Here is a 21,923-nt window from a genome sequence, read left to right on the forward strand (position 1 = left end):
ATCCATTTAGGCTATTCTCCAAACCGCTTGTCCTCGTGTCTCGGGCCGAAGACGGGGAATGTTTTTGCGTTCAGATGCTGAAATGTACCAGTATAAACTGGAATGAATTTTGCTGCGTTTATCAGAGAACGAAAGTGAAAGTAACATTTTATGCTTCCTTATTCAAAACTGGGTTGTATCGACAAAATTTAACTTTGATTACGAATTCATGATAACATCGTACATGATGAAAGTTTATCTAGTTTTATACTAATTTAAGCATAACTACAAATACAGTATAGAGTTTTGTCAACTAAAAAAGCTAACTATCCACAGTTGCTCTGGTCCCCATTGGCTTTACTATGGAAGTCAATGCATTTCCCAGATTCTTAAAAAGACCTTATTTTGTGTTCAGCAGAAGAGAGAAATCCATACAGGTTTGGAACTTGAAGGTGAGAAAATGATGACAGAATTTTCATTTTTGACTGAACAATCTAACACTTTTATTACTTATATACATAATCCTTTGAATGATATCTAATCCTGATATTAATTATGTTTCATGTTTTGCCTTGAATTCATTTATCAAAACAAGACCCTATATTGTATAAACAGAAATTCTGACAAACAGAAAAATAGGTATTTGTTTATCCAGGATCTTGATTAATCCTGTTAGCATTGCTTTTAAATTTGGGTTTTTGAGACTAAATTATTATTTAGCTTATTATAATAGATTTATAATAGATTTAGTCTGTTTAGAACAATTGTTTTATGTGAATGTCAAGATTATGATGAACTGTATGAGACAATGAATAGATTCAGTTATACATAAAGAGCATATAAGTGAGACAAGATAATGAAAAACTGAATGTCAGTGCAGCTAATGCTGAACCCGGCAGCCTCTTCATTTTTGGATCACCTTCACGGTCAAAAGTGACCGAGGCCTTGAAATGTAATTAATTTTCAGGAAAATCAATGTAATATAATTTTGTTCAGTACAGACTCAATCATGGTAAATGTTCCCACTACACTTACACTGTAAAACCCAACAAGTTAGTTTAACTCAAACCGTTGAGGAAACTGATTGCCTTAAAACATTTAAGTTTTTAAAACTAACAATTATGAGTACTCTGAACTTATTTCAGTTGAGTTCACTAAAATATGATATACATTGCAGTTAAGTAATTAAGTGATTAATTAAGTGCTGATTTAGCGTTAGTGATGAACACCTGCTGTTAACAAACACAATCACTGACAGGAAGAGAAACACAAGAACAACAACTGACTTTAGACACATGCTTAGATGAAATCAACTGAAATAAAATACATTAAATCTCTCAAGATCTGATTAAACAACCCCACAAACAGCATCATCAGCTCCACTTATTAATAACCAGACTGACTTTATTTCTGTCAGACATCTACAGAAGATCTGATTGAGAATGAACTAAGGTTTAGATGTTGATTTATTGTTTTATTTGAAGTAACCATGTTAGAGATCAGTGTCTGCTTTAGTTGGGCTCTTGACCCTTGACTTCTGTGTCAGTAGTTTTTTTTTCTCTTTTTCTCTGGCTGTTGTAATGCTCAATCAGCGCTTAATTAATTACTTAATTGCAATGTATGTTTTAGTGAACTCTAAATTGTTAGATTTAAAAACTTAAATGATTTAAGGCAATAAGTTTCCTCAAATGGTTTGAGTTACCCTAACTTGGGTTTTTAAGGCAATCGGTTTACTCGAACGGTTTGAGTTACTTGTTGGGCATATATCTTATTTAGTGAACTCAACTGAAATAAGTTCAGAGCACTCATAACTATTAGTTTTAAAAAACTTAAATGTTTTAAGACAATAAGTGTTCTCAAACGGTTTGAGTTACTCTAACTGTTGGGCTTTACAGTGCAGAAGATTTGTGGAGTCCAGTCTGGACAATGATTATATTTTGGTGATTGCGTATAAATAGTTGAATTGTCTCTATCTCTCATATTTCATAAAAGCACTTTGCTTGAGAGATTGATATTTTTGGACCATTAATCATAGCATGCAATCCTAACAGAATATATGTTTTATTTGAATAATAAACATAGGTGACAAATCATTAAAATATGTTTAAAATAAGATTAAAAAAACAACAACAAAAAAACAAGGTACACTGCTGTTCAAAAGTTTGGGATCAGTAAGATTTTTTAAAAATGTTTTTAAAGATGTTTCTAAATGTTAAATGTTTCTTATGCTCATCAAGGGTGTATTTGATCAAAAATATAGAAAACGTAATGGTAAAGCAATGATGTGTTAAATGGATAAAAAGTGATATAAGGACTTATATTGTTAGAAAAGATTTATATTTTGAATAAATGCTGTTCTTTTAAACTTTTTATTCATCAAATAATCATAGATAAAAAAAAAAAAAATGAAGCTGTTCAACACTGATAATAAATCAGCATATTAGAATGATTTCTGAAGGATCATGTGACACTGAAGACTGGAGTAATGATGCTGAAAATTCAGCTTTGATCACAGAAATATTTTAAAGTATATTAAAATAGGAAACCAATATTAGAAATTGCAATAAAGAATATTGCTGGGGTTTTTCTGTATTTTTGAACAAATAAATTCAGCCTTGATAAGCATGAGAGACTCCATTAAAAAACAATATAAATCTTACTGATCCCAAACTTTTGAACAGCAGTGTAAAGAAGTGAAAATGGAAATCAGGAAGACTAAACTGAAATATAAGACAGCAGATTTACTAGGGGTGATATTCTGTCAGTATGAAAGGGTAATATTCAGTCACTATAAACTCTACTATGATTCTGCAAACTGATTTTTTAATGTCATGATTAGTGTGTAAATTAATGAGTAGTGTGTAAATTTAAAGACTTAAAATGCACTTTTATCTTAGAAACAGAGGACCATTTTCAGACTGAAATTAATTATTGCTGGTAAAGAGGTTGACATGGTTAGTCAGTACTCATATCTTGATACATTGATAGAAGATAACTGGCTGGAAAACAAATGTTATTGTTTCAAAATCAGTTATATTCACATCCCAGTCAACAATTTGATCTCACAGTGATGTCACCATGAGCTCACAGGATACTCGTGATGAGGTCACAATGTGAGGTAACAGTGAGCTAAAAGTGTAACCTCACAGCACCCTCACTGTGTGCTCATACTAATGTGAGGTCAAAGTGCACACACTGCACAGAGACTAGGTACCCAGCATGCATTGCAGCATGAAGCTTTTGATTGTCACCATTGTTGAGATTCATACACTGATTCTTGATGTCTCTCTTTGTGTTTGAATGACAGAGTAATAAGTAACATTTGTGTCTTATCATGCTTTTAAAATCCTTCATAAATCATTATGACACTGCTGGGTCTTATACTGTATAATCACAGAGCTATTATTAAAAACTTCAGATCAATAACTTCTCACAAAGATTGCATACTGAATATAGACGGTGGCTGCGCTGTTATCATCAGTAGCAAACCAATATCACCCGGTTGCAGTCTCTTTTTGGTTTTCTTTGCCATAACAAATGTGCTTTACAAACACAGTTACAGCAGCCCCAAAAAATATAATGTTATAAAGTCAAGGGTCAAGAGCCCAACTAAAGCAAACACTACTCGCCACGATGGTAACGTCAAACAAAACAATAAAACATCATCATCTAAATCTGTTAATTCTCAATAAGCACTTTTGTAGATGTCTGACAGAAATAAGAACCCCGCTCATCTTTCTGAGTTCACAATGAGCTCATATATTACTCACACTGTGAGGATCACCGTATGAGAATGATGTGATGTCACTGTGATCGTCGCGTGATCTCACGTGTTGACTGGGATAGGTGCTGTATGTAGGATTTTGACTCTACTAAAGCATAAAAATACCATATGTTTGCAGATATTTAACAAACATGCTAAGTTAACATGTTTATCTGAAAAACAATGCTACAGTCAGTTATTCTCCTTCGAAAATGTGCATTCCGGCCGGAATGTCTGTGTTTGTTATGGTATGCCAGTTTACCCAATTGTATTTCGGCACCGCGGGTTGCCAGTTGGTGGAAAATACAGCGTATTTAATTTCATTCATCGTCATGTGCGCTCGTTTCTGTTGGTGTCGTTAATCTGGCAACCTGCGTGTGCTCAAGTCTGAGGAGGAGGGTGAAAAAAACCGTCTCCAATATTTTGAATTTGGACTGCAATACCTTGGACTCCAATCCTACATACAGCACCTTTAAGACCTTGTTGAGAAATCAATGATTTATAAGTCTTTTATTGAATCTGTTTTAACATTTGTTACGATTTGATGGTTTTATTGATTACATGCCAGAAGTAGACTACAGGTTTACACATACAAGGAATTTGTTATAGTGACAGAAGCTCTACAGTGCAACAGAAAGACAGCAACAGGACAGGGTTAGGACAGGATAGATAATAAAATAATAATAATATACAAATAGGCAATGTACAAAGTAGCAAAAACACAATATATAATATAGACAATTATGTGTGTACAGGTCTGATATGTGCAATTTTTAAATGAAAAAAAATATCTAAAAATAAGTATGCGTGGTGAATAAATAATGTATAATAGTGTTGTGTGTTCCACGTTTAATGTCAAGTGTTCATGGGATGGATTGCCTGAGGGAAGAAACTGTTCCTGGGCCTGGCCTATCTGGTGCTCAGAGCTCTAGCGTCGACCAGACGGCAGCAGTTCAAAGAGGGAGTGTGCTGGATGTGAGGGTCCAGAGTGATTTTGTTAGCCCTTCTGCTTACTCTGGATGAGTACAGTTCTTGGAGACTGGGGAGGGTTGTACCAATGATTTGCTCAGCAGTCCGGACTACCCTCCGTAGTCTTCTGAGGTCAGATTTGGTAGTTGAGCTGAACCAGACAGTTATTGAAGTGCAGAGGACGGATTCAATGATGGCGGAGTAGAACTGTTTCAGCAGCTCCTGTGGCAGGTTGAGCTTCCTCAGCTGGTGAAGGAAATACAACCTCTGCTGGGCCTTTTTAACAATGGAGTCTATGTGGAGCCTTTTCCAAACCATTCATACAGTTCTTGAAACAAAGACATGTTTCTCAAAGCTTTTAACACATTTCACCTGTTTTCACACATGCTCCAATTTGCTCAGTGTTTTCTGCGAAACTCTACAAAAGAACAACATCATTTTGCACAGGTTTAACCATGTTCTAATTCAGAAAACACAAACACACAATATAACTACATCAAGAATCACAAAATGAACACAAATAGCACACATTTATCCGTGTGTGAACTCTCAGTAGCAAAACTGATGACACAGCAGTCAGAATCTAAGGATGATATGAACAATAGCACAGGTGGTTATGTGTTTTGGAAAACTAATCCTGGTCGTTGGAGACAAAGAGGAGAAAGGAAAAATGAAGGGGACGAGGTGAAAGGTCATTTGTTGCTGAAAAAGCACTATAGTTGACCATCTTCTTTTGCATGGAATGAGCATAAGGAAAGCTGACCTGCAGGATCATCTACAAGGCTTTACACTACTTGCACATTACAATTACAATTACAGTATAGTAGCAGTACTTCAGATGAGAGAACTTTCACTGTTCTTTGTATTGTAAATACTGTAGCACACACCCTCAAACTCATAACTGTTGAATTGATTTGTAGCCACATACTTTTTACATGTATTTGTGCAGAACTGAGAGTCGACTGTCGAGGGAGGCAGAGAAAGTCTTTTCTCAGAAGACTAAGAAACTGTTATAGTATAACAAATAAGGAGATTACCAATACTGTAATGCAACAAGAGGATGCTGTATTTATTTATTTATGTATGTACAGTAACTGACAGTACATTCCAATGTATGTTTACTGTATATTCAGTTGTTTGGTCTTTGAACTTTTCTCTTCTAGTGATTTTCAACTACTGTAGGATCACTTTACAGTAGTGTAATGAAAGTAAACTTTTCTTAAAGTTTATTGGTGAATTTTACTGTATCTGCACAACTCTATTTATGCTGCATACTGTAACAGTCATTGACTTGCAAGATGTCAAGTCAAGTCAAGTCACCATTATTTATATAGCGCTTTTACAATACAGATTGTGTCAAAGCACTTAACAGTATCAAATTGGAGGATAGAGTGTCAGTAATGTATAATAAGATTAAACACTCAATTTTCAATTTTCAGTTAAAGGCATTTCATTATTGAATTCAGAGATGTCATTGTCTAGCTCAGTTTAGTTTAAATAGTATTTGTGCAATCAAATCGGCGATAATCGCTAGAAATGAAGTGTCCCCAACTGAGCAAGCCAGAGGCGACAGCGGCAAGGAACCAAAACTCCCTCTGTGACAGAATGGAGAAAAAAACCTTGGGAGAAACCAGGCTCAGTCGGGGGGCCAGTTCTCCTCTGACCAGACGAAACCCGCAGTTCAAAAGTTTATATTTCTATTTTAATTTGTTGCAATTTCTAACAATAGTAGTATTATGTAGTTAGGTATTTTATTATATTTGAGTTATTTTGTTATTTTTGGTTGATATATCTGGGGATATATCTCTGGGGGTCATCTGGGTGTCCTGGTCTCCGCTGACGATCAGGGCTGTAGACATCATCTCTTGGTGCTGATCCACCATCTGATCGGACACGGACCGAGAAACAGACTAGGAAAGAAACAGACAAATATTAGCGTAGATGCCATTCAACTGACGATGTAACGAGTACATCGTGTGTTATGGGGAGTGTTCCTGGTTCCGGTTGATCTAATTAATGCAGCCTAACAATCCTTTAACGGATTTGAATAATAGAAGCGTATTAGTGTGTTATGTGTACGCCAGGATAAAGAGATGGGTCTTTAATCTAGATTTAAACTGACAGAGTGTGTCTGCCTCCCGAACAGTGTTAGGTAGACTGTTCCAGAGTTTGGGTGCTAAATAGGAAAAGGATCTGCCGCCCGCAGTCGATTTTGATATTCTAGGTATTATCAAACGGCCGGAGTTTTGAGAACGCAGCGGACGTGGAGGACTATAATGCGATAAGAGCTCGCTCAAGTACTGAGGAGCTAAACCATTCAGGGCTTTATAAGTAATTAACAAGATTTTAAAATCTATCCGATGCTTGATAGGGAGCCAGTGCAGTGTTGACAGAACCGGGCTAATATGGTCATACTTCCTGGTTCTAGTAAGGACTCTAGCTGCTGCATTTTGGACTAACTGTAGTTTGTTGATCAAGCGTGCAGAACAACCACCCAATAAAGCATTACAATAGTCTAACCTTGAGGTCATAAACGCATGAATTAACATTTCTGCATTTGACGTTGAGAGCATTGGTCGCAATTTAGATATGCTTTTGAGATGAAAAAAATGCAGTTTTACAGATGCTAGAAACATGGCTTTCAAATGACAGATTGCTATCGAACAGCACACCTAGGTTCCTGACTGATGAAGAAGAATTGACAGAGCAGCCGTCAAGTGTTAGATAATGTTCTAGGTTACATGTGGGGTTTTAGGTCCGATAATTAACACCTCTGTTTTTCAGAATTTAGCAGTAAAAATTACTCGTCATCCAGTTTTTTATATCGACTATGCATTCTGTTAGTTTCTCAATTTGGTGTGTTTCACCCCGGTGAAGAAATATAGAGCTGAGTATCATCAGCATAACAGTGAAAGCTAACACCATGTCTCCTGACAAAGATATAGGATAGAGATTTATAACAAATTGTGAGTGAATAATGACATTTCACTGTTCTTTTAACAAATAAAGATCAAAATAGGGTAACACTTTTTTTTTGATAGTCCACTTTAGACATTCTACTAACAGTAAGTAACTTTGCAACTACATGTCAACTAGCAGTCACTAGAGTATTAGTAGACTGTCTGCTTAATATCTTCTAACACTTTATTTGGATGGGTCCACAACATACAACATACTGACAATGAGAAACTTTGCAAGTATATGTCAACTTATTCTACTAACCCTAAACCTACCCTACTGAGAGTTAGTAGACATGTAGTTGACATGTCGTTACAAAGTTACTTATAGTTAGTAGAATGTCTAAAGTGGACTATCAAAATAAAGTGTAACCCAAAACAGAGATATTTAAACAAATTATATTAGATGGATGTACTTGAGATAATATTATAGTGGGGTAGATGTTTTCTTTAACATGTTTCTTCCCCAGTGCTTTTAGATCATTGTTATTTTTACATTAGTATTTCACTGCAAATACATTTATTTTTTCTGTCATTCCCTTTAGCTTTCAACTGCAAGAAAGACCAGGAACCCAGCGCTGATGAAGAGAATGTTGGTCTGAGAGGTACCAGTTATCCCATTCCCAATATTTAATCAGTCTTATGTACCAGGCTATGCCAAAATACATTTCAACATCTCACTGTTTTTTCAGCAGGACCAGAGAGTGCTAGTAATAGCAGTGTGAGCTCATCTCAGGTGATATCAGGTAATTATGTTTTGGATATATTTACAATATTGATGTTAACTGTACAAATTTCTCATTAAATGTCAGCTGTAAACATTGTTAAATTAATGCTGAATCAAAGTGTAATGTTAGTCAAATGTCCAGACATTAGAGATACAGTACATGTCCAGTGGAGATACAACATTTCACTATGCAGTTCAGAATCTCTGATGTGGTTTGTATTGCTGCTTAACTTGAAAATGTTACATTACATCTAGATGGAGGAAAGAGAGAAAGGGAGCACAATGGTGACTCTGACTCTGGTGAATATGCCACTATCTCATGCTTTTCTTTTTAATAATGCACCAAAATCAGAATGCATCATTAAATGCATAATTTAACCTCCTGTAATCCAAACTGGTCTCATTGCACTCTTAAAAACGCTGGCTTAAATACAACTCAGTGCTGGGTAAATATTGGACAGAACACATGCTGGGTTGTTTTCAACCAACAGTTGGGTTAAATGTTTAACCCAACCTTCTGGGCAGTAACCCAACCGCTGGGTCTAAACAACGCAATCGCTGGGTTCGATTGCACACGCACACGCACACGCACACGCACACGCACACACACACACACACACACACACACACACAACAGAGCATTATGAGCTGTATATGCAAGCTTTTCACCACTGTTTCTCATCAATGCTGTTTTTGCCTCCCTATTTACAGTTTTTTTAAACTGCTTACACACAAAATCTTTACTTGTCACACAATTTCTGAAACCCGACACTCAAACAGCAGAACCACATACCAAATCTGCAAAACCTTACACTAATTCTCGGCATTTGACTCAGTTTTCAATTTCTTAAAACACTTTTTGCAAAACACAACACACAATTCTCTATATAACACACAAAAAGTATCTTGTATCATCAAGTATCTTGATTTCCTTTTTCAAACACAACCATTTAAAATGCCACACTAATTCATCAGTGCTTCACACTAACTCCTCATATGCACAAACACTCATTGCTTTATTTAACACCAACCAATCATGGCTTTAGAATAGGCCTATAAATAGGCCACAGGTCACAGGTTTTTCTTGCTTCGTCGCTTTGATGCATTTCTCAGATCAAAAATGAAATTCTCAAAACTACTTTGTTCAACCTCCACATCATCTAGTCACTTGTGCACATCATAAAAGCAGTTTCTCATTCTTTTGAACAAGTTGCGATTGCTTTGGTACATTCATGCAACTGATTGTCTGCGGTTTCCTACATTATCAGTTGCTAATGTCATGTTGCTCAAAATGTATTCTATAGTTCTCTGTGCAAGTCAGACCACTAGTAAAAGTGTAACTGTGAATTCTATCCAGTCTCTTTCAATCAATATCACACATACAGTAGTGTAAATTTGTACTTTTAAAATGGATATATGGCATACATAAGAAATGCATTTCAATACAGTAACTGTCATCCAAACTGTTGCCATAGTTTACATCAGGTAATACTAACAGAGTGCAGTTTTATTTTGACAACATGACTAAGCATTTTGTTTGTGAACAATGAAACAAGGACTTTTTGTTCTGATGGCACTAATAAGTTCATTGACATAAATACTTACTTTTGAGAGATGAACTAAAGATTTTGAGTAAGTTACAGGCTTTTGCAGGTAATCCATTGTGTGGTTCTGTTTGCACAAATTGTTTTGAGAAATGCACATACTTCTTTGCCAGTATTACAGTAAGGATAATTCGAGAAATGCACCAAAGTGACGAAGAAAAACTGTCGTTTTTGAACAATGGATGCAAACAATGTATTTCCTTTCTTTCTTACTATGTAATACTGTATTCAGAACCACGAATGCTTACAGTTTACAAAAAATAATAAAAATAAAGTTTGTTTTCAATCTTGCGTTCATGTTTACCATGAATTTTTCAAGGAATTTTTAATCTCTCTGCCAGTTACTTTCAATCTTGTACAGAAATGTACATAGGAGCTCATGAAAGAAGAGCTTTATGTTTTGAATAACTGTGTATATGATATATCCAAAAATATTATATTATGGTGAAAGTGTTTGCAACGTAAAACAAATGTTTGATTTTGAGATATGTTTGTGATATTTTGAATTCAGTGCTTCATTTTGCAAGAGATGTGAGGCATTTTGCATTTTGTGTGTGCAATTCTTGGATTTGTGTGTAAAGTTTTGAAAAAGAGAGGCAAAGTTTTGAAAATGTGTGTAAGCAGTTGAAAAAAACTGTAATATGGCATCTCATGCACAGCACTGGAGAAATATTTGAACAATTTACTGTTTCTCAACAGGAAAAGGGAGTGATGACAGTCCCTCTAACTCTCAGGAGGCAGTGAACCTTGTGGTAACTATATTTTAATTGTAATATCGGTGCAGCCAGAGGGATCACATTGACTCTTTTCTGTTTTTCCATAGGCTAGGGCAGCACAGGAAAAATATCATGTGGTCAACAAAATGGTTAAGTCCTAAAAGATTAGCCCTATTATGGGGTCAGAAGTAGCAGGGACAGGGAACCAGCAAAAGGTGCAAAGGAGATGAGTTACAAGTGAATATTTGGGAAGTCTGAACATCATCCAGAGACTGCAGCATTCTGGATGAACTACAAATGTTTAATGACATACACCTAGATAGATACGACCCAAAGCAAGTTAGAGTAATCAGACAAAAGCAGACTTTAGGACCAGTACCAGGATGTGGATAGCTATTTTTTACAGTTTTTCTCGATTGCTAACACACAATTCATGAAACAATTCACCATTTTCTCACAACTATAAACACAATCTCAAAATTACACACCAACTTGTGCAAACTTCAAACTTCCAGGTCAAAATCAAATAGTTTAGTCAAAAACATATTCTCTTTTGTCCGACTCAAACTTTGGCCTCAGATGATACACAAACCTGTCAAATACTCAGACTACATTCCTGTCTAGAGAACACTAGTGAGATCTATTCAAAACACTGTTACAAAAACCTCCTTTTCGGAAATAGGAATCCTTTTGCTAGTCAATGTCTGTTACAGTATACAGCATAAATAAAGGGGTGCAGATACAGTAAAATTCAGCAATAAACTTTAAGAAAAGTTTACTTTCATTACACGACTGTAAAGATATCTTACAGTAGATGAAAAGCACTAGAAGAGAAAAGTTCAAAGACCAAACAACTGAATATACAGTAAACACACACTGGACTATACTGTCAGTTACTGTGAATGAATAAATACATTAATTAATTAATTAATTCATTCATTCAGCATCCTCAGCCAAATTGCATTACAGTATTGGTAGTATCCTTATTTGTTATAGCGGTTTCTTAGTCTTCTGAAAAAATACTTCTCTGCCTTCCCTGGACAGTTGTCTCTCAGTTCTGCAAAAATAGAGTAGATGTAAGGACTACTTGGCTACAAATCATTTCAACGGTACAGTAATGAGTTTGAGGGTGTGTGCTACAGTATTTACTGTACATAGAATAATGAAAGTTCTCTCATCTGAAGTACTGCTGCTATGTACTGTAATTATATTGTATGTGTCAGTAGTATTGAAACCTTGTAGATGAGCCTGTAGGCCATCTTCCCTCACGGTCAGTCCATGCAGAAGAACGTGGTCAACTATAGTGCTTTGTATTTCATCAGGAACAAACGACCTTTGACCTCATCCCCTTAATTTTTTCTTTTCTCCTCCTATTCCTCTTTGTCTCCCACTACCATAATTCATTTTCCAAAACACATAATCACTTGTGCTCCTGTGCATATCATCCTGAGATTCTGACCTGTGTGTCATCAGTTTTGCTACTGAATGTTCACACATGGATAAACATGTGCTGTTTGTGTTCATTTTTTGATGCTTGAGTTAATTATATTGTGTGTTTGAGTTTTCTAAATGAGAAAATAGTTAAACCTGTGCAAAATGATGGCGTTTTTGTGTAGAGTTTTGCAGAAAACACTGAGCAAATTGGAACGTGTGTGCAAAAAGGTGAAATGTGTTAAAAGTTTTGAGAAACATGTCTTTGTTTTGAGAACTGTATGAATGGTTTGGAAAAATGGGCCAAATGAATCAGTTATAGTGTGCTAGCAATCAAGAAAAACTGTAAGCATTCCCTACACACTGAATTCAGGGTTGCCAGGTTTTCACAACAAAACCTGCCCAATTGCTACACAAAACTAGTCCAATCACGTTTTAAGGGGATCCCCGTTAAAAATTGCGTTCCGGGGGTAAAACACACAATTTTTGGCTGGATTCCCTTGGTAAAATTTGCATTTCAGGGGCTAAATATCACATTATTGGGGTCGCTTCAACCCGCAGACATGAAAAACTCCCTGCGGCAACAGTGTTAAAGTAGCCCAATTCTGTGGGAAATTCGCGGACTTGGCAACACTGACTGAGGTGAACTCCACATTTGGGAATACTGGACATCCACTGATTTCAAATAGGATGGTGTAGAGCTCTGAGTAAAAGTGTCTTAGATTCTCACGTGGAAAAGACCAAACGTCAGTTGCCAAATATTTAGCCACTCCTAATAGTAAATTTAATAACAAATATTTATGTCTGTGTTTCAGAGTGAGACCTCCAGTGGTCAAACCCAGCCTGCATAAGCACTACTACCAAAGCCATGATTCAGAGCGAGAGCATCACTGAACATTTGTAATGGGGCATTTGACACTGTCACTTCTGACAGTCCTGACAATTATTTTATTTTTGGAGGTTGCTTGTAGTTGAATTATAATTTCTGTCTGTCTTTCTCTCATTTTTCATATAATCTGGATTTTTTTAAACACATTGCTTGAGAGAATTATGTTTTCCAGATTATGTTATAGGAAGAGAGCTGACTTAGACACTGTTTTAAAAAAAATATCATATTTGATATATTCATATTGATATTATTATTAAAAATATTTGATAGTTTCAGTAGCAAAGAAAAAAATCCAGAGCATTCTTGTGAAGTGATCTCATTTTCAAATAATCATCTGGAATACTGTATAAAAATGAGATATATTCTTTTATACTCTTGAATCTCTTACTCTTTAAAAATGGTTAATATTGTGATTGTTTTACCTCAGTTGATTCATTTAGTATCAATACACTTCATTTGTACAGGCAATGATCACTACAGTCATTCTTCATGATACCAAATGGATCAGTGGTATCAATGAATGCCTGCTGGCTATGTGGGATCTACATATAAACAGCTTTTGTAAGAAAAATTAGTAGATTACAGCTGTTTCTTCTGTCAGAATGGAGTGTCTAAATAAGATTTCTAACGTTTTACTTAGGGTTTCATGGAAGCAATGGTACAGCCACATGGTTTTTTCTGATATTTCTATAAATGTGTTTCAAATAAATCTGAATAAATAAATAAAAACCTGTTGAATACACTCTTATTTGATAACAGCAAATAAAGCCAATAGGAATTACTTGAGAAAAATAATTGGTTACCGTGAATATTATGATTAAAGACTTAACCATATTGTTGTTGTTTTTTTTAAAGTAACATTTTGTGCAAGGGTATCATCCAGTGTTGTTGATTTAGTTTTGCTCCACCAACTTATGCCCACATATAGATATTTTTAATTTTAGTTAGAACAGCAGAAAAAAGAAATCCACAACATGTGGGTGAGCAAATTACAATTTACATTTTTTTGGCTGAACTATCTAATACTTTTATTACTTACAGGCAGTGTTGTGCAAGTTACTTCCAAACTGTAATAAATTATAGATTACTTGTTATTGTTATTTGAAAGTAATTCCTTACCTTACAATATTAATGTCTCAGAATTGTAATGCGTTACATGACTCCTGTATTACTTTGTATTACTATTACTTTTTAGTTACTTTCACCAAAATAACTACAGAAGTAGAACTTAACATTCTAAAATGACAGAATGTACTGCAGAGCATTTTACATCCAGTAGACTCCAGACGCCGGAGGAGAACTCTGGGAGGGCTACGGTCCGGAGGAAAGGTCCTGGGTGAATGTGGACGACATTCTAGATCCCAGCCTTATGGAGGAATTCCACCAAGACCACCCGGAAAGACCGGCCCCAGACCATGGGGAAGACTTCCAGAGCCGCTCGCAGGAGGGGGGCTCTGTTACAGAGAGCACTTCCGTGGCTCCCTCTCCTGGCAATCAGAGGGCTCCATCACCAGAGTACTAATATCCTTTTGCACTACATTTCCCATCTACCCCGTACCTGGCACTAATTTATCATCCCCACCTGAACAGCATTATCTGGGCTATTTATAGCAGCTCTCCCCTGGGTTCATTGTGAAGTCTTGTTTTTTTTTTTGTTTTTTGTTTTTTACCTAGGTGGACATTACTGAGTGTTCTCGCTGCATCTCTGATTGTCTTTTGTTGTTACCTTGCCTGTCTAACGTTTTTTGATCCTCTTCTGCCTGCCTTCTGAACTGTTGCCACTGCTTTTGGATTTTTTGCTCTTGGACTGCTGCCTGCCCCAATCTCACGCCAGTTGAATGTTTATCCTACAGCCTGCTTTCCTATATTGCCTTGTCTGTGTTCTGATCTCTGCCTGTACGACTAATTCTCAAATAAAACTGCAAATGGATCTCAGCCATAGTGACGAATCATTACAATTGTCAACATTGTTACTCTACCTTGGTAACAGAGTTTGACGGTAACAGAATTTTATTTTATTTTTACCAAAAAATCCACTTGCTAGCATAAATGCTAAGAGCACATGGTGCTAATGAAAACATGATTAAAAGACTTTAAATAACCCAATGTGTGATCAGTCATAAATTCTGTTTTCCTTTTGATATTGTGGTAACAGTGCTGACATTCTACAAAATAACTCTTGGTGTAAAAACTTTTTAGATTAAAATATTTTCTCAGAGAGACAACACAGACTTTTCAGTGCTTCATATCTTATCAGTGAGCAAAAGTGACATAATTTCCTGTATCTTGCACAGTTGTGGGAGAAAATTCCACCAATTTAAAGGCAAAGTATGGTACGGTAGCAGAGTTGACGCAAGATTTACGGACATGCAGTTTTATAAGAAAACTTTTTAAACAATTTAATGTTGTAGAATTAAGTAAATGGCTATTTAGGGCTTTTATAAATAAAATTAATGAAATATTGGCAAAAGAAAAGTACAATGAAATATTTTGATTACACAATGATTCGTGATGAAAAAAATACACTGACTAATTCAGACAACAAGATTTGAGACACTTTACATAAATTATTATATTGTTATGGACTTTAACATCTTGTAATTCATAACAATGAGTAACAAATTATTAAAATAATTAAAAATATAACCATTTGAAAAAATAATGACTTTGGACACCAATTGTACCTGCAATTATAGAATCACCCAAATTTACATTTTGACTGTGCCTTGAATGCAGTTAACTGTGTCTGTGTTTGATTAATCTGCGACTGGCCCTCAGACACAATCAACTCTGTCTGTAAAGGAGTGAACCAAATGGCCAATACAATTTGAATATATAAAGGCTGTGGTCTGAACAGTATAGAGCATTCAGTGTTATAACCCATTTGTCTTAAAAACTCATTTGTATAAAGTTCTGTCCAAATATAAAGTTTTGTGCAAATATTATTTATTTGTGAGCAAGTATTGAGCCCAGATCTGATAATTAGATGCACTGCCTAGAGAATATCAAATGCATTTTACCTAATATGTAACAATGCCTAATAATAAATAACACACATAACTTAAATATTTATTTCTGTGTTTCAGTGTGAGGACTCCAGAGGTAACAGACTGACAACAACAACAGATCAACAACTGAAACAAACTCACAGCAGAAGATTTGTGGAGTCCGGTCTGGACAATGATTATATTTTGGTAGTTGCATATAAATAGTTGAATTTTCTCTCTATCTCTCATATTTCATAAAAGCACATTGCTTGAGAGATTGATATTTTTGGACCATTAATCATAGCATGCAATCCTAACAGAATATATATTTTATTAGAGTAATGAACATAGGTGACAAATCATTAAAATATGTTTTAAATAGCTTAAGGATTTTTAAAAAAAACAAGGTACACTGCTGTTTAAAAGTTTTGGATCAGTAAGATTTTTTAAAAATGATTTAAAAAAAGTTTCTTATGCTTATCAAGGCTGTACTTGATCAAAAATACAGAAAACAGGGTAGAGTGGGGAAACGCATCCCCATTAAGGATTGTGTCATTTTTTTCTTCTTTGAAACAAAAGTTCAGAAAAGTTATCATAGTTTTAGACACAATGACATAAATTATAAACCAAGAATGAAAAATGTCCAGAGTTTTCATGTTATTACATTTTTAACAAAAATTACATTTGTGCCAAGGGCCATGGGGAGGGTAAAATGCCCCCCAGTCTGACAAAGCAATTTGCTTTAAACATTTACAGCAAAATCAGATTAAAGAATTATGAATTACAAAATTTAAAAAATTGTTAGCTGATGCTAACTGGCTAGCTAACTAGCTACCTGATGCTAACTTGAGGTAATTTTTAAATATAAAGTTCAAATATTTTTATTCAACCAACCAGTTAGAATTCATTTGATGGAAAAACAAAGGATTTGATGTTCAGAACATAATAACAAGAGTAATTGCCCATTGCCCCCTGGAGGTGTTTTACCCCACCTGGGGGCATTTTCATACAGACTATCTTTGAGAAAAAAATGATGTCATTCTGAAAATATAATTATATTTTTATTAAATAACACATACTCTCTATCTACAGGCCCTACTGTTCTCATATCATATATAACTGTGGAATCTGTTCGGTACATCACCAGTGTAAGCTTCACATTGTAAACTTCTATATCGCTCTCGTCAACGTAGTTCATAGTTACAATAAAAATATATCTTGACTTTATCTTGTGGTTATTTTGGGAAAAACAGTAGGGGGGCTACCCTACTACCGCTACCCTAATGGTAAAGCAATTATGTGTTAAATGGATAAAAAGTGATAGTAAGGACTTATATTGTTAGAAAATATTTATACTTTTAATAAATGCTGTTCTTTTTAACTTTTTATTCATCAAATAATCAAAGACAAAAGTATCATAGGTTCAAAAAAAAAAAAAAAAAAATGAAGCAGCACAACAGTTTCAACACTCATAATAAATCAGCATATTATAATGATTTCTGAAGGATCACGTGACACTGAAGACTGGAGTAATGATGCTGAAAATTCAGCTTTGATCACAGAAATATTTTAAAGTATATTAAAATAGGAAACCTATTGCAAGAAAGTTTCAGAATATTACAGTTTTTTTTTTCTTCTGTATTTTTGAACAAATAAATACAGCCGTGATATGAGAGACTCCGTTAAAAAACAATACAAATCTTACTGATCCCAAACTTTTGAACAGCAGTGTAAAGAAGTGAAACGGGAAATCAGGAAGACTAAACTGAAATATAAGACATCAGATTTACTAGGGGTGATATTCAGTCAGTATGAAGGGGGATAAAAGCTGTGGCCAGAGTAAATGGGAAGAAATTCAGTTAGTGGAGTCTTTTAGAGAAATAGCCTATAAACTCTACTGTGATTCTGCAAAGTGATTTTTTATTTTTTATTTATTTATTTTTTTGATAAAATTTACACACTACTCATTAAAATCATGTTTAAGACTTAAAATGCACTTTTATCTTAGAAACAGAGGACCATTTTCAGACTGAAATTAATTATTGCTGGTAAAGAGGTTGACATGGTTAGTCAGTACTCATATCTTGATACATTGATAGAAGATAACTGGCTGGAAAACAAATGTTATTGTTTCAAAATCAGTTATATTCACATAGGAAGAGAAGAATTTTATTAGGTGTAATTTGGTAAACACCATACTGAATACAAAAATCTGAAAGACAGTTTGATAGCATGTAAATAAACTACCATTTGACTTCCTTTCTATGGTCAGAGAGCGACTCTGTAATTCATTCAGCTTCTTTAAAACTAAAACTATTGAAAATCTAGTACTAGTCTTATTCTGTAAAATATTTTAATGTTATAATGTAGGCCTATGTTTTTGTTTTTACATTAGTTGATTCCTTTCTGCCTATTACCGTTAATATTGTTCTGTTGGTACATATTGCCTTACTATCTACATTTAAATAATCATTTGGTACAATGCACTTATTGTGTAAATATGTTTTACATTGTAGGCTACTTATATTTTAAAAATAAAATAAAATAAATACCTGCATATAATAACATAATTAATCTGTAATTAATTTCTGTAATTACATTTATAATTACACTGTTGACCCATCCCTTACACCTTAACACCTTAAACCTACCCATACCACCAAACCTGTCCCAAACCTTATATCCACCTCAATAGCAGCAGTGTTTTGCAATAAAATATGAACTCAATAAGTACATTGTACTTATTTCTTGACGTAAATAGCCTACAGTAGTTAATAGTACTTAAGGCCACCTAATATAAAGTGGGACCATTCTGTCTTATTAAGTGGATTTATATTATGCAGTCATTACAATAATTATTCATGGTATCAAATTGATCGGTAGTATTTTTGTTACTTATGTGGGATCCATTTATCCTAGTTTCTAGTATTTATGTTTCAGTTTTAACCTTAAAAGACAAAAATTGATGTGTATGAAAGGTGTTTCCATTGTGATTACTAACTGCTTAAAACAACAACAACCTGTTTTACAGATTCATGTTTAACATTTTTAACATATACACTGTAAAACCCGACAAATTAGAGTAACTCAAACCATTTGAGGAAACTGATTACATTAAACAATTTAAGTTTTTAAAACTAATAGTAATGAGTGCTCTGAACTTATTTCAGTTGAGTTCACTAAAATAAGATATGCATTGCAGTTAAGTAATTAAGTGATTAATTAAGTGCTGATTGAGCATTAGTGATGAACACCTGCTGTTAACAAACACAATCACTGACAGGAAGAGAAACACAAGAACAACAACTGACTTTAGACACATGCTTAGATGAAATCAACTGAAATAAAATACACTAAATCTCTCAAGACCTGATTAAACAACCCCACAAACAGCATCACCAGCTCCACTTATTAATAACCAGACTGACTTTATTTCTGTCAGACATCTACAGAAGATCTTATTGAGAATTAACTAAGGTTTAGATGTTGATTTATTGTTTTATTTGAAGTAACCATGTTAGAGATCAGTGTCTGCTTTAGTTGGGCTCTTGACCCTTGACTTCTGGGTTAGTTTTTTTTTTTTTTATGGCTGTTGTAAGTGTGTGTTCTTCAAACATATTTGTTTCAGCTCAAAAGCCCAGAGAAAATGATCAGCAGTTGGTTGTTATATATTTTTGATATCAGTCATCTGTTAATGAACTGATCTCATTGAGAGTGATTATGGACTCATTGTGTGTCTAGTCTCTGATTAAATGGATGTTGTATTGATTATAGTAAAAGTGAATTTAAGAGCCAGTGGTTCTGTCACAGTCAGTTAATATAAAGGACTTTACAGATAGTTTGTCCACAAAAAGTTTCAATCAGTGGCTGTAAGTAGACTCACACAGACATCAAGAATCAACTTATGAACCCCAACAATGGTGACCATTAAAAAATAAATAAAAAAATCATGCAGCAATGCATGCTGGGAGCCATGGATGAATTTTGTACTATGCTAGTACCCAGCATGCATTGCAGCATGAATTTGTTTATTTTATTTTTTTTAATGGCCACCATTGTTGAGGTTCATAAGCTGATTCTTGATGTCTGTGCGAGTCCACTTACAGCCATAGATTGAAACTTTTGTGGACAAACTGTTTGGAAAATCCTTTATGTTAACTGACTGTCACAGAACCACTGGCTCTTAGAATCACTTTTACTCAAGGGCGTAACCATGGTATAGATATTGGGGGGGTCCAAATGTTATCTGCACCTCTGCATTGTAATACATTATAAAATAGTATGCAATAGCTTATTGAGTGTAATTTTTTTATTTTATTTCAAATTATTAGGACAAAAGCCCTCCCTACACCTACCCGATACTTTATGTTCAACTTTTTGATTATTTCCTTCATTTTTATTGAAAAATGAATGCTTTTCTGATGTGATTTGAAATTTAAAAAGGGAGAAAAAAAAGTTCGCCAAAATGCAGATTCGAATCCCGGTCGATCGTGTCTAAAGAAACGTGACACACGCTTTACCCCCGGGGCCACTGAATGTAATGAGTGATAATCGTCTTTTGCTAATGTGACTATCGCAATAATACGTTTGTGGGTAGAATTAGTGTAAATAGCCTCTGCCAACAACATGGCTATTTGCACTTAGACACTCCGATTTTTTTTTTTTCTTATATTCCCAACAATTAAGCAGTTGCCCACAGAAAAAAACAGGGGGTGCTGCAGCACCCCCACTTCCCGCGCCTCTGTTACCGTCTGAAAAAAAGGCGAATGTCCGCCTGTTCGTCCTGCTTCTTTCTGTTAGCTCCTACCTTCATTTCATTTAAGCACCAGTTACAGTCGGACTGAACGATGCAGCAAACCGGCGTTTATGGGCTCAACCAAGTGTACAATCGAGGGGGGTTGGTCACACAGATTTGTTTCCCTTGTTTTTCCTAAATTGAAAGTAAATCGGAAATAAAGTATATGGTGGTTACGCCCATGCTTTTACTGTAATCAATACAACATCCATAGACACAGAATGAGTCTATCCTCACTTTCAATGAGATCAGTTGTTATGAAAAAACCAACTACTGATTACTTTCTCTGGGCTTTTGAGCTATAACAGATATGTTTGAGAAACACACGGTTACAACAGCCAGAGAAAAAGAGAAAGGAAAAAAAAAAAAAAAAAACGAACACAAACCTCAAGGGTCAAGAGCCCAACTAAAGCAGACACTGATCTCTAACATGGTTGCTTCAGTTGAAACAATAAATCAACATCTAAACCTTAGTTAATTCTCAATAAGATCTTCTGTAGATGTCTGACAGAAATAAAGTCAATCTGGTTATTAATAATTGGAGCTGGTGATGCTGTTTGTGGGGTTGTTTAATCAGATTTTGAGAGATTTTATGTATTTTTATTTCAGTTGATTTCATCTAAGGCTGTGACTAAAGTCAGTTGTTCTTGTGTTTCTCTTTTCTTCAGTGATTCTGTTTGTTAACAGCAGGTGTTCATCACTAATGCTCAATTAGCACTTAATTAATCAATTAATTACTTCACTGCAAGTTTTAAAACTTAACATGGTTTAAGCCAAGGGGAATTGGTTTACTCAAACGGTTTGAGTTACTCTAACTTGTCGGGTTTTACAGTGTAGAACAGAAAATAAGTGGTTGCTGGAGTGTTATTATGGTCTAAAATGGTTAATAATGCATTTTGAAACTCAACCCCATTTAAACAAAGCCCAAACAAACTTACTGTCAGCTGGAATGAATTTTAATGAAAGTGTAGCTACTTTTTTTCTAAGGATATTTTGCTCATGTTGCGTCAAATCTTGCTCCAAGCAAGAAGTGAACTCGGTTGAAGAACTGCTTATTGAAAAATGGCATTAATAAATGTTATCAATCATCGAACACTTAACTGTTT

The 21,923-nt window shown here is 34.8% G+C and overlaps 1 long non-coding RNA gene across 1 annotated transcript; it reads left to right on the forward strand.

The window, feature by feature from the left end:
- Positions 1-8,358: 8,358 nt before the first annotated feature.
- LOC131525968 (uncharacterized) lies at positions 8,359-13,309 on the forward strand. The gene is made up of 4 exons (XR_009267336.1): positions 8,359-8,414; positions 8,651-8,695; positions 10,699-10,751; positions 12,962-13,309. It is a non-coding gene; the product is annotated as an uncharacterized LOC131525968 (long non-coding RNA).
- Positions 13,310-21,923: the final 8,614 nt, after the last annotated feature.

This window comes from Onychostoma macrolepis, chromosome 19, assembly GCF_012432095.1.
Source record: "Onychostoma macrolepis isolate SWU-2019 chromosome 19, ASM1243209v1, whole genome shotgun sequence".
NCBI lineage: Eukaryota > Metazoa > Chordata > Actinopteri > Cypriniformes > Cyprinidae > Onychostoma > Onychostoma macrolepis.